The sequence below is a fragment of the Mastigoproctus giganteus genome, chromosome 5 (assembly GCF_048544385.1).
Source record: "Mastigoproctus giganteus isolate SK-2022 chromosome 5, ASM4854438v1, whole genome shotgun sequence".
Lineage (NCBI taxonomy): Eukaryota > Metazoa > Arthropoda > Arachnida > Uropygi > Thelyphonidae > Mastigoproctus > Mastigoproctus giganteus.
In genome coordinates this window covers 140,851,091-140,864,003 of record NC_143579.1, presented here as the reverse complement: position 1 = coordinate 140,864,003, position 12,913 = coordinate 140,851,091, and the positions used below count along the sequence as shown (strand labels likewise).

Sequence of the window (12,913 nt, the reverse complement as noted above, 5' to 3'; positions counted from 1 at the left end):
GTGTGTTGTTGTTGTAGGGTTTTAGCTCCTAAAACCCTACAACAACATTTTTATCATGTCCTAAGATGGAGATGATATCCATCAAGTAATGTCAATAAGGCTGATGTCTATTTCGGGTTTGGCTTAGTTCTTCAGTGAAAATAGCTATGTTAGAGAACAAATCCATGTTCTCGTAGTCCTGAGAAGGAAGTCGATGGAGTAAGTTCTGCCTATAACTTCTATCGACTGCAAACTTGTAGAGATCGCTGCCCAAGGAGTGTATGTCCCAGCATTTTCACGGGTAAGAATCGACTGGATAACTTTAAACGGTTTGGGGTGGCCTCAAGTACTGGATTGACCCTAAGGCTGTTCTATTTCTTCTGAATGAATTCAGAAGAAATCGAACAGAAGTGACAGGGCTCAGAAGCAGAGCGTATTTTTGGCAGCGGTCTTAATCGATAAACATGCCATATCGGAAGGAACAATTTTTGATGAAGGATTTTGTTAAATAATGGCAGAATGGGATCAGCAATAAATGTACTGAGGAATCCCGTCGGCGCCGGATGTGGCCGTATGCGCTAGACATCGATCAACTGATATTTGGTGAGTTGAACTGAATTTAAGGGTTTATTGAAATCAGATTGATTGGGAATTCCATTGGTGTAGTGGATTCTGGCTGAGCCATGAACCTATTTATATAGTCGAACCAACTACTCATGTTGATGGCGTTCGCTTCTATGGAAGGAAGGGCCTCCTGAAGTTTTATTGCCTCCCGTTTGTTCCTAATAAAAAGCGCCCTAGTTCGGGAGAGAAGGCTGTTCTGTCCGAGGGGAGCCGGAGTTTTTCCACCTCTTGTGCATATTCTTTTTGACGTGGAAGCTTTCAGAGACTTTTGGACTCCACCAGGCCTTTGAATGCTCTGTAATGGTCAGCACCTTCGTTGCAGTATATAGAGAGACAGTAACTATCCATCTTGTCATTAGGTTAATCCCGAGTTTAGGGTTGCATTCCTTTGGACCGCATAAACACACCTTTCAGGATTGAGGATTTGGGCGATGTAATTGTTTTGGCCACGACTTTCCTCCTGCCAGAAATGATGGGCATTTCTATTTACACTCTTTCTTTTTCTATTCTCGGGTAAATGCCGCCCTATGCTTAAATAGGACGCTCGCAAACCTACGGAAGGCTATAAAGTTAACCTTGGTTGCAATTATTTCCGGTGCTTGGTCTTTGGTGTATCAGTCAGTCTCAATTTAAAGTTGTGTCCGATGCCCATGCATAGGTGACAGTCGTACTTCGGGTGGTCCCAGGATTCACTGTTTCCACAGGTGCAACCTGGAGTGTCTGTGCGACCCATGCTGCTGAGTTTTTCATCGAAGCTACCGTGGCCTAATAAGAGGACATGGAGACCTGGATTGAAACATTAACGCAGTTTTTGAAGTTGTTAGTTACTACTGATAAGAATTTATAGGTGAATGCTGTGTGTTGTTCCATTTTTCCTGCCAACTGGAGACTAACAGCCTTCTTAGCCTACTCAGGGCTTGTTTAGCAGATATGGTGATCTTCCTGTGGATGTTATGAGCGTTATCCTGTATGTTCCTGTTGCGGAGAAACTTGATCTGGTGATCAATTGGAATCTTTCCGATAAGGATCTGCAGTGCAAAGGTGGAGGTAGTCTTGCAGGACCTTGTTGTTGCTAGGAGGGCGGCACTTTGGACCTATTGTAGTTGATTTTTCACAGCCAGCCACGACTGTGAGAAATCTCAGAATCTCCCCACATGTTGACTCTCCCCCCTGCTCCGTATGTTATTATTGGTAGCACGAATAGTGCAGTGGTATCGTCATCGTCCTCCCCACACCAGGTGGAAAAGTTCCTAGCGTCGATGACGCTAGGAACTTTTATGGGCTTTTTTCACTCCCTGGCTGAGTTAGTCGGTTTCAGGCGTAGATAGCAAGGGTTTTTCCCCTCCAGAAACTGGGATTTCACCCAGCAAAACCGACCAGACATCACACGCAATTTACAGACAAGATACACATGGGCATATGCAATACCTTACGGGTGATCCTAATATAATAGTTTGGTTTGATAGCACGAGAAACTTGTAATATAAATTTAGAGTTCGAGACTTAAGGCCCCACCCCTCCTTAGTAATATTATTATATTTATGTCACAGATGACTTTTTGACATACTCGATATGTGAGAGGAAAGAGATTCTACAATCAAGGATTACTCCAAGGTATTTGATGCTGGCCATGTTTTTAATGGATTAGCCATTATACTTAACAGCGGGCGGCCTCACCGGATCCAATTTCCCTTGATGAGCATCTGTGCTGTCCTGTTTGTAGGATATTTGTAACTTATGCTGGGTACCCCAATTCTGGAGGTCTCTCACGATTTCATTGATTTGTTGTTTTATTTGGGGTTTAGAGTTACCCTCTAACAGCACGGTAAGGTTATTCGTGTACGCCAGGAAAGTGGGGTTTAGATATTCTCTTCTCAGCCAAGTATCAAATACCACTGTCCAACGTAGGGGTCCTAGTATGGCCCTGCGGGCAGCCTCTGGTAACAACGTACTTTTAGTTCGTTGGATCTGACGAGAAGTGTTCAGTAAGAGAAGTAGCTGGTAAATAGCAGATGTAGTGGGTCCAAGACTTCATGCTCCCTGAGTCTTTGCAGAGTGCATTGCCACTATAAAAGGTGTCATTGGCTCCCTTTGAAATGAAACAAAAAAAAAAAAAGAAAAAAAAAACTATTTTAAGGCCACCCGAATAATGAAATTCATCCTCCGTGCTGTGTGTCTTATGTTTGTTAATTGCATGTATTCTATGGTCGATTTGTCTGTTTTGCTTGACGAAAAACCTTGCTATCTACGCCTGAGACCAACTAACTCCGCCACGGAGTGAAAAAAGCTCATTAAAGTTCCTCTCGTCATCGACGGGATTCGAGCCCAGCCCTTTTCTACACGGTGTCTGGAGGATGGTGACGATACCACTGTGCTACCCACACAGACCCTTTGAAATGGCACAGGTTAATGCAGCCTGCCACGTTGCCGATATTGTTAGAGAGTGGTTCGCCGAACATGAAAGTGACTTCGAGGTGTTACCTTAGCCGCCGATTTCGCCGGATATGAGGATATGAATCCCATAGAACATCTGCAAGATTCCGTGGATCGACAGAAGTTTAGATTGCCCACCACAGATTATCGCAGATCAACGGAACTCAATCCTAGCGAAATGATTCCTGCGACGTTTATAGGCATTATAGAACTCATGCCTTGCCGTGTGGCGGCTATATCAGTGGCAAATAGAGGTATACAAATGATCAGTATTTATCTCAAACAATTCGTAATTATGGGAAATGAAAGATTACCTTCTTTGAGCAAATAGAATATCAAATAAAACATTAGCAACTTATCCTTTAAAGTTAGGAAATCTGAAAGAGTGATGGGAGAGCTAGAAGGGAGTGTATTTAAATTTAATCCGGGATGTAGTTTACCACTTCTTGTGCAATAACAGCAGTGCCTTATTTAATGTCAAACAATGTACTGAGGAAACTTTTTTTTTTTCAGTGCAAATATTAGAACTACTGGCAATAAACAATGTACTGTAGAGCATCACTGAAACTCTTTAGATAACAGCAGGGGCAGTTGAAATGTAGGCATAGTTTCATGCGCACAAGTAAATTCAGAATATAAAGGAAAGAATATATAGTGAGAAGATAATGAATATATGGTAGAAAAGGTGGACACCACCTCATAAAGGAAAATGTTTAAGTATTTTCCTAGAGTTTATATATTAAATTATAAGTTCAGACCTTGGATGGTTTTCAGTATGGCGACTCTTTTTCCTTATTGTACATGGTCCTTCTAGAATGAAGCCAATGTGGTTGGGGAAGGGGATGTAGAAACGTATCTGTGGAGAGATTAGTGATGGGCATAATCGAATGATTAGTAATCGAGAGATTTTTCAACAATCGAAATGTTTTTAAATAATTATCTTTATTTAATGATTAAATTTAATAATGGTTCAATTTATTAAAATTAGTTAAATTGTATATTAACACTGGCCAAAATGATTTTTACCTCCACTTTTATATCAGCTCTTTGCAATCGACTTATGTATAGATTTCGAAAAAAAAAATTCTTAAAATTTAATATATCGTCACAATTTCTACAAATATACGGTTTTGAGTTTACCCATAATACTCATATCTTACTACAATTTGGGGAAGTAGATACTGAGCTGTTGTATTACCCACAAAGTAATATAAAGGAGGAATCACATGTTCAACTTCGTTTCCACCTCTACAATTCATCTGCGTATCTACTGTGCGTTGTTACTTTCTTCTGTTTTGTTCAGCATTGTACTGTTAAAACGTTCATAAACAAAGGAAGTGTCTGAAGAACATGGAAAATTTCTGGCGCATGTGCAGACTGTTAACAACAATTACCTGAACCATCATTTGTGGTTCAGCTAATGCAGAACGTGTATGAAGGCCAAGTTTTGTCGTGATTGTCAAACAATGTAATGAATCAAAATACAAAACTAGTGCACCATATACGTTCTGCATTACCTGCACCACAAATCTGACGATGTTGCTAACTGAAAAAAAAAAAAAATAATAAAATAAAAAGAATGACAATTTCTATTTCTGAATGACAAATTTATTTTGTCTATGACTTTTACATGACTTACATACAATATATGGGCGTACATTAATATAAAATTTTAACTAAAACTAAACGACAAAACAGAAAAAAACAAGCACAGCATAAAATATCTTATTATCTGCAATATGGCCTGTTTCACATAATGAAGATTTTGTCCATTCCACATCTCCCAAAATCGTCATACTAAGGGATGAATATAGCGAGGATTTTTTGTGTTGCGAGATTTGCTGAACCGTCCACTTGAACTGATTTCGACTACCAAAACAGAAAACTTAACACACCGCATTATAATTTAAACGATCTCGTGATCTAAATACAGTAACCTAATAAACTTATCTGAACAGAAGCCAGACCTCCTTTGTTCTGAATGGGCATCATGCACATCATTATTTGTAAGGTAAATTCTAAGAATCCAGCTGATGATTACACTCAAGCTGTCTTCCCCACGATAAGAACATGTTCTTATTCAGAACAAAAACCTTCCAGGCGTTATTCCATTATTGCAACTGGTGCGTTCAAATGACGGCTTAATGAACTTCCTCTGACTGCTCTATTATCCCCTTCCTTAATCACCATCGACCAGGCTCTGATCTCTACCTCCTCTCCTGTCAACAAGTGCATCATAGATCCAGCTTAACGTGGCCCTCCTCTTCAGACAGCTCAATCAACCAGCACCACAACCTAAAGATAGGATCATTTCCCTACTGGTACCTACAATTCACGTCTAAGTTTAACGTCACCATCTCTAAGATACTTTTCCGTGCTAACGTCGACATCCTGATCACCGTAGGATCGCTACCCTTGTAGCTTTCTGCTGACCCAGATCACCTTGTTCCTGGGCGGGATCTGAATTCTAGGTACTTCTCCCTGTTTCTCCTGGAGTTTACATCAAACTGTATACTCTTCCTCGGATACTACTCCATCATCATGTGAAACCTCTCCCTGCTTATCTCGAACTCTTCACTACGAGTGATTTTTGTCCTTTTGTACAATACTGACCCGATTCACCCTTTTGTCTGAGTGCGGACTAATCCAGTACTTGACCTCCTGCTTCCTGGACCTTTACACCGTTGTTGGCGCCAAGCCACCTTAGCCCCGAAGTGGAAATTAATGTTTCTCGGTAGTGTACCTTTCTATTGATCCGGGGACCTGCACGGATAGCATTTAGTATGAATGACAGCAGTATTTTTTTTTTTTTTTTTGGTAGTTGTTGGCGCATAGGCTTCTGTGGCCATATTGCGCCTCCCAAGGTTTTTTTTTTGCAGTACTTTAATCCAAGCCCGAGGCGGGAATCGAACCCGCGACCTTTGGGTTCACAGGCAGGCACGTTACCCACCCGGCATGATGACAGCAGTTACTCATTTCACTCCATCCTGGGATCAAACTCCTGACTGTCAGGAGGCCTTTGCTGACTCTGGGATCCGCTTTCTACATTGTGTGATCTACTATCCATAGTAGGATTGCTTTAACTTCTACTGCATCAGGAGCTTTACTCTTGCGATCTCTCTTTCTCTCGGTGAATCACCACTGCTGATTCAGGCCCTCCTGGGAATGGGATACCTGCAGACACCAGGTCTTCTTTGGTGTGGCATTTACCTTTCGGTGGCTTCGAGTGCTCTGCTCTTGATGGCGTACTTACGTTCGTTCTCTCTACGTTACCTCTGCTCACTTGTGAGCATCCTGCCCTCCTACAGAGTTCCTCCTTTATGTACCCTTCCCGAGTTTTGTCTGGGGTATGCTTCCCTAATATCCCCTTTGCTCTTCCTTGTTATCCAACCCTTAAGCTATATCCATATTACTCTTCCCTCACGCCATATTCACTCACATCGTAGCCAGGCCCTCTTTGGTAGCACAGTAGGTAGGATCACCATCCTCCCCACACCGGATGGAAAAGACCTGACTTCGAGTCCGGTCGATGACGAGAGGAATTATTTTCAACGTGGCTAAGTTCGGTCTCAGACGAGGGTAGCAGGATTTTTTCTCCCGAAAACTTAAGTTTTTCTTCCAGCAAACAAAAAAATCAACCTCAGACCACACGCAATGTACAGACAATATACACGGAGCAATATGGCCTTGGTCGCCGATGCTCCTAAAACCCTAATACAATGTCCTGGCCAGAGTGTTGGTGGCCCCCTACGAATGCTATCTATTAAGTGTTCCAATCTTCCGTGTCTGGTCTGACTCTTAGTGCCGTAGACGGACGCTAGGAGCTCCCTCCTAGTAATCATGCCTCCTGGTAACTAAGACCAGTTGAACAACATACTACTCACATAACCCACACCGACTGGTTTTTAAAAGTTGTTCAGCATTAGAGAGAGAGAGAGAGAATCTTTATTACCCTTCACGGCCATAAAGCCAGGGGCTTACAGTTTCCCAAACTTCCGGGAAAATTGAACAATTATTTACAAAAAGGTAATTTTACAAAGAAAACATATTATAATACAAAGGAGAGAACTCCTTACGAGAGTTAAATCTGATTGAGCTGGCTTAACATCGAGATAAGACAGAGTACTTAACGTAGATTTGTGGATTTCTTTCTAAAGCACACACTGTCTACTAATGATGGCCATAATCGAATATGGCATTTTAATAATCGAATGGAAAGATATAATCATGATAATCACATAACCATTCCGGTGCCACCTAATTCATATTAATCACGTAACCATTCTAGTGCTAGAAATGCACTAAAATAAAAATAAAAACTCTCAATAATTTAAAGTATTCCTTAAATATTTCTAAGCAAGTTAGTACAATAAAGTCAATTAATTAATAGAAAGGTATAATCTGAAATGTAGTTTGTGGGTGGGGAGGATATATAATTTGAATATAAAATAAGAATATGCCAGGCGTATGCAAGACAAGTCGAGAACAGAAAATAAACCAGTACTACAGGAGAAATGAAGCAAGAATGAGGAGGGGAATAAATCAAGACGAAGTGAATTGCATAAAAAATGCGCACCTAAAATAATTTAGAAAAGATTTCAATTAATACAAATACCAATTAATATAAATTTTCAAAACTGCCAATTAATTCAAATTTAGCGGCATTCCCTTGATGGCAGCGGAACCAAGTTCTGTAAAATATCACTTTAAATGGGGATGAAAACCCAACCACAATAATGGGATCAACAGCGCGAAACAAAATAAATAAGATAGATCGACAATTATTGCCCCATCTCGTCGGCAGGCCAAAACGTCCAATATTCCAGGGAAATTAATGTAGGCACTGGTTAAAGAAGCACTGCAGCATCATCTAGACAAGACTTCAGTTATAGCTCAGACATAGCATAGTTTTGATAAGGGGAAGTCTTGTCTGATCAATTTGATTGGATACTATGATGTGGTCACAAAAGAACTGGATGCAGGGAATAACTTTGATATTATATACTTGGATCTTAGAAAGGCTTTTGATACTGTTGCACATGGACGACTGCTGCACAAACTGGAACAGTGTGGCATTGGATTGGAGGCAAAGTGCTCTTCCTCAATGGACACTGCTCTTGGTGGACTAATGTCATTAGTGAAGTCCCTCAGGGTTCAGTGTTAGGTCCACTGTTTTTTTCTGTATTTATAAATGATATTGATGATGGTATATCAGGCTTAATGTCCAAGTTTGCAGACAATACGAAGGTTGGCAGGGTTGTTAAGGACACTAATGACAGTACGCTGCTGCAACAGGGTCTAGAAAAGTTTAGCAGATGGGCTGAGAGGTGGTAAATTGAGTTTAACATTGACAAATGTAAAGTACTACATATGGGAAGCAGTAACCCCAGAGTAACGTATCAACTCTGTGGTACTACGCTGACAGTGGTAGAGAATGAAAAGGAGCTGGGGGCCACTGTGCAGGCAGATATGAAGTTTCCGGGGAGATCTATCGGACGATGCTATCATCACCGATCGGGCGCATAAGTTTTGGAACCGCAAGTGGCTCGAGAGTTTGCGGATCTGTTCCACAGTGATCATTAGAGATAGAGGAACGCGGATCCATCCCCTCTTTGAGGCTACTATCCTCAGAAGGGATGAACGGTTCCACATGACCCACTTCCGATTCCATAACACAAGAGAACGGAACACGTGTTGAGTATCGTGAACCTGCAGGTATTTAAAGACGCCCCGCAGAACAAAGAAAATACCGCTGAAGAAGAAGGCAGGAGCCTTCGAAAGCTATGGTTTTATCGCTTTTAATTTAGTATATTTTAATGTATTTTATTGTTCTTAACCCAGTATATTTTAATGCATATTTTCTTTGGATATTTCATATATTTTAGTTGTAAAGTTAAATATAATTTATTGCAAATACAGGCAAATATAATTTATTATAAATACATAGTTATCAAGTTTCCAGTTTTCGTTGTGTTTTATTTCTACATAAGGTTGGTGAAAAACATTTAAAACTACAATAAGAACTATATTTCGTTTGTAGGAAATCGCAGTGAACGCTCAGAGAAATCGCTTGGCACCTGTGCCACTTCAAAAGATGCAAGTTACTCGCCATTCTTAGTATGTAGGGCAGTCTCTTCTATAGCTTTACAAGTTTCAGCTGGTAATTTTCTCACTGTTCTCCGTCTAGCTTGTGGTTTCTGTAACCATATACAGAACGAATGATCCATTAACTTCATTGGTATTCAGAACGACATAAACAATAAACAAAGAAAAAATTAAGTGTTCAATCCAGATGGTTAATATCTTGCAGTCAAGATAGGACACTTCCACTTTGGGTTTGATTACTAGGCAATTTGTCCTAGATAACATTTTTTTTTCTTCAACAAGAAAAATAAAACATGATTCTCGAAAAATTTAGCAGCTGCTTTTCTTATTACAGCACTCGGCTCCATCGATGATAAAATGTACCAGTTGGACTACACAGCCCTCACGGACATAAAGAGATAGGAAACACCTTTTGTTTGACTGCACTTGTTACATCGACTTGCGTGAATGCTTAGGTCTTCCGTTGCCAACTTGGTTCCAGGCCTACCTTATCAAGACAAATTCTTTTTAAATTTTTCAGTAAAGCATGTGTTACTAGAAGAACTCTTTTAAATGCAAACATTACCACTAATAATTGGAGATGAATTCTTAATAGATCAATGCAACCTTAATTCCCTCAGAGTTCTGAATTTTTTTTTCCTGCAATGCCTACGAAATCTACAACTCTATATTTGGACTGCATATGTGATCAAATATCAATGGAAACTCTTTTCTATTTCCTTTTTATTCTTGTCTTTTCCCTTTCGTCTGTTCGATCAGACGTTTACTTTTCTGATAAACTTCTTTTATATTATACTTGTACTTGCTCGACCGAATCTTGTACTCGTGTGACAATTTTTTGAATGGTCCCAAACTCAGTTTGAATATGTAGTACGGGTCACTCGACGTTAGTCACTGTTCTCATTTAGTTCGCTTGCCTCCTCTTAGTGCGGATGGGTACCAGGGCACACCTTCCTGGTGTTTGTTCTCTCCTGGTGGCTATGTGTCAGATTTTTTTTTTAATTTCTTAGTCTATTACGAGACCCAAGGACTAATGACAAGTGATCATGGAAATATATTTGTCCTAGTTTAATAATAGGAGGACGGGTTGTATCAAAGAAACTTTTAAAGGATATCACAGTAGTCTTTATAGGCGATACATACAGTTTGTTTATGAGACCAATGTAGAACGATGCACATCCTTCATAATGTTTGCAGAGACTTCTAGACATAAAAGATTGTCCGTGAATTTGTTCTTTGCCAATTTCTCCATCCTTTTAATAATCATTATGCCTGGTCGCGCAAGCCAACAAACTTGTGATTGCTGCGGAAAAAATATTAGTTTTTCTGATCTGTAATGGCCCCTTCAAAAGAACCCTGGGGGAGTGCTGTTCCGGAAGATCTGCGATTCCAAAGATAAGTTCCACGGCTCGAGCTAGATACTACTGCAACCAGTGCAAAAGCAACGCAGAGAGAGAGACAGCACAACTGACCAAATCTCTCCCACTCCTGCGGACATATCTGTCGAGGAGCTACGATTAGGCGAAATCTACTGCCCAGAAAAGGAAAAGAGAAGTGGTTGTGAACCCAAGGATTCACAACAATTGACTCGCTCGCACCCGGACGTGACTGAAGAGATCAGCAAAGAGGTGAACAAAGATGCAAATAAAGTAACAAACGAAGTGCCAGAACCAGCTGCAAACCCAAACCTCACTTGCCCCCTCTAACTCGAACCCCAGTTGACCAAATTATGGCTATCAGAGGGACGCTTGAGGAGTATGTGGGATAATCAAACAAAATTACTGCTGCTATCCGCACTGACCTCATTACCATATTCAGTAAGATGGAGACGGCGATTTTAAACGTCTACGTCGAATAAGAAAAACTGCAAGCGAAATGGTAGATTCGCCCTCAGAAAGGGGGAAAACAAATGCAACAACGCCCCCCTACCTTCGCGGAGGCGTTGCGGAATGGCGCCAAAGTCGCATCGCATCCCATAAACCAGATGGACCCCAAACCAAAACACTAACAAGCAAGACAGAATCACATATAATCCTGATTAAGCCGACAGAAGACGCGCAGCTTGACATAAGTGACGCTGTAAAGGAGACCTTAACAAAAAATCTAAAAGACCAAATGAAGACGATCCAGATCAAAAGTATGCGGAAAACTAGAGACCCAGGTGTGGTAATTGAAACCAACTCCAGAGAAGAGGCACAAACAATCTTAAGTAATGAAAATATGACCAGTACGGTTTAAAGGCAGATCCTCCCAAGAAAAAAGGACCCTCAATTTTCTTATTTGACATACAGCAAGGCGTAACCCCAGAAGACCTAAAAGAGGAAATTTACCACAAAAACCTAAGTCTGCACCTACGTGAGGACACTGTGGAAGAAGACATTAGTTCAAATTACAGTACTAAATCTAAAACACATTCAAATGTCAATTTGGTAATCCAGCTCTCCACGCGAGCATGGCAAATCTTTGAAACACAGAGTCGCATTTTCAAAGGCTGGGGAAACCATAGGTTTACGGAGCATATTTCAGTTACGAAATGTTACAAGTGCCTTCGCTTTGGCCACACATGCAACCAGCGTGATTTAACATGTGGCCACTGTGCAAAAAAGGGCACAAGTACAGAGACTGCCCAGCAAAAGACCAGCTCCCAGTCTGTGCAAACTGCAAAGCAGTGAAAGCTCCTTGTCAACACTCAATCAGGGATGGGAACTGTATGGTATACTTGAAAGCCAAAACCAAATGAGAATCAACTATGGATAGAGGCCCCTCTACAAACTGCCACCATGAAATAAAAATAATTCAACTCAACGCGCAAAGAGCGAGGCTGGTAGCTGACCAACTAAAAGTGAAAATAGAGGAAAACCAAATTGATGTGGCTTTATTACAGGAACCGTATGTTCGCTCAGGTGTGGTCACAGGTTACCCTGCATCCTATAAAATGGTCTACTGTAAAACTGAAAACCCATGGGCAGCAATAATCATCAGAAACCCAGAAATCAGCACAACAAAGATTACACCACTCTGCACTGCAAACAGTGCCTGTGCACAAATCATAACTCAGTTAGAGTCCTTCTTCCTGTTAACAATATATACTCACCTGTGACCGGAAATGAGGACCCCTGGGATGGTATACAAAATAACCGCAGATAAGCTCCATAGGGGGAAAATAACGACGGCAACAAAAACGCCTCAAGGATCCATCACTACAACATGGGATGATTTAATTATTAACATTCTCAATACAATAATTTCTTCCTGCTTGTGGCAGTGACAAGCAGGAAGAAATCTCCCAAGCGAACGAGGCATACACATCGCAACAAATGGAGCGACCCTTCACCATGGAGGAGGTACAAAATGCTGCAGCACGGATGCGAAATAGGAAATGCCCGGAACCGGACCTCCTGGAGCCGGAGCTGATTAAAAAGGCTGTGGAACGCATACCTGGCCTCCTGCTCAAACTATTAAACTGCTATCTGCAAGCGGAGAAATATCCGACCTCCTGGAAAACTGCAAATCTGAAACATCCTGAAGAACCCTAACAATCCACCAGAACAACCGGATTCCTACTGACCGATAGATTTACTGACTACCCTGAGTAAACTATACGAAAGGCTGTTGCATAAAAGAATTATGAGCCACTACAAAGCCGCAAACCTAGTATCACCAAAACAATATGGATTCAAACCGAGATTATCAACCATAGAAGCAGTCCAAAACCTTATATTCAAAGCAACGCAATGCGACAGGAAGTACTTCCTAGTCATCACAGTGGACT

The 12,913-nt window shown here is 41.0% G+C and overlaps 1 protein-coding gene across 3 annotated transcripts in view; it reads right to left on the bottom strand.

The window, feature by feature from the left end:
- LOC150085736 (synaptic vesicular amine transporter-like) overlaps positions 1-12,913 on the bottom strand; it is a 318,170-nt gene that overhangs the window by 31,343 nt on the left and 273,914 nt on the right. The window contains exon 10 of one of the 3 annotated variants that reach the window (XR_016546977.1): positions 3,795-3,892. The exons of the other annotated variants lie outside the window; for them this stretch is intronic. The gene's annotated coding sequence lies outside the window, so the exon portion shown is untranslated. The remainder of the gene's footprint in view (positions 1-3,794; positions 3,893-12,913) is intronic. 3 annotated transcript variants of the gene reach the window in all.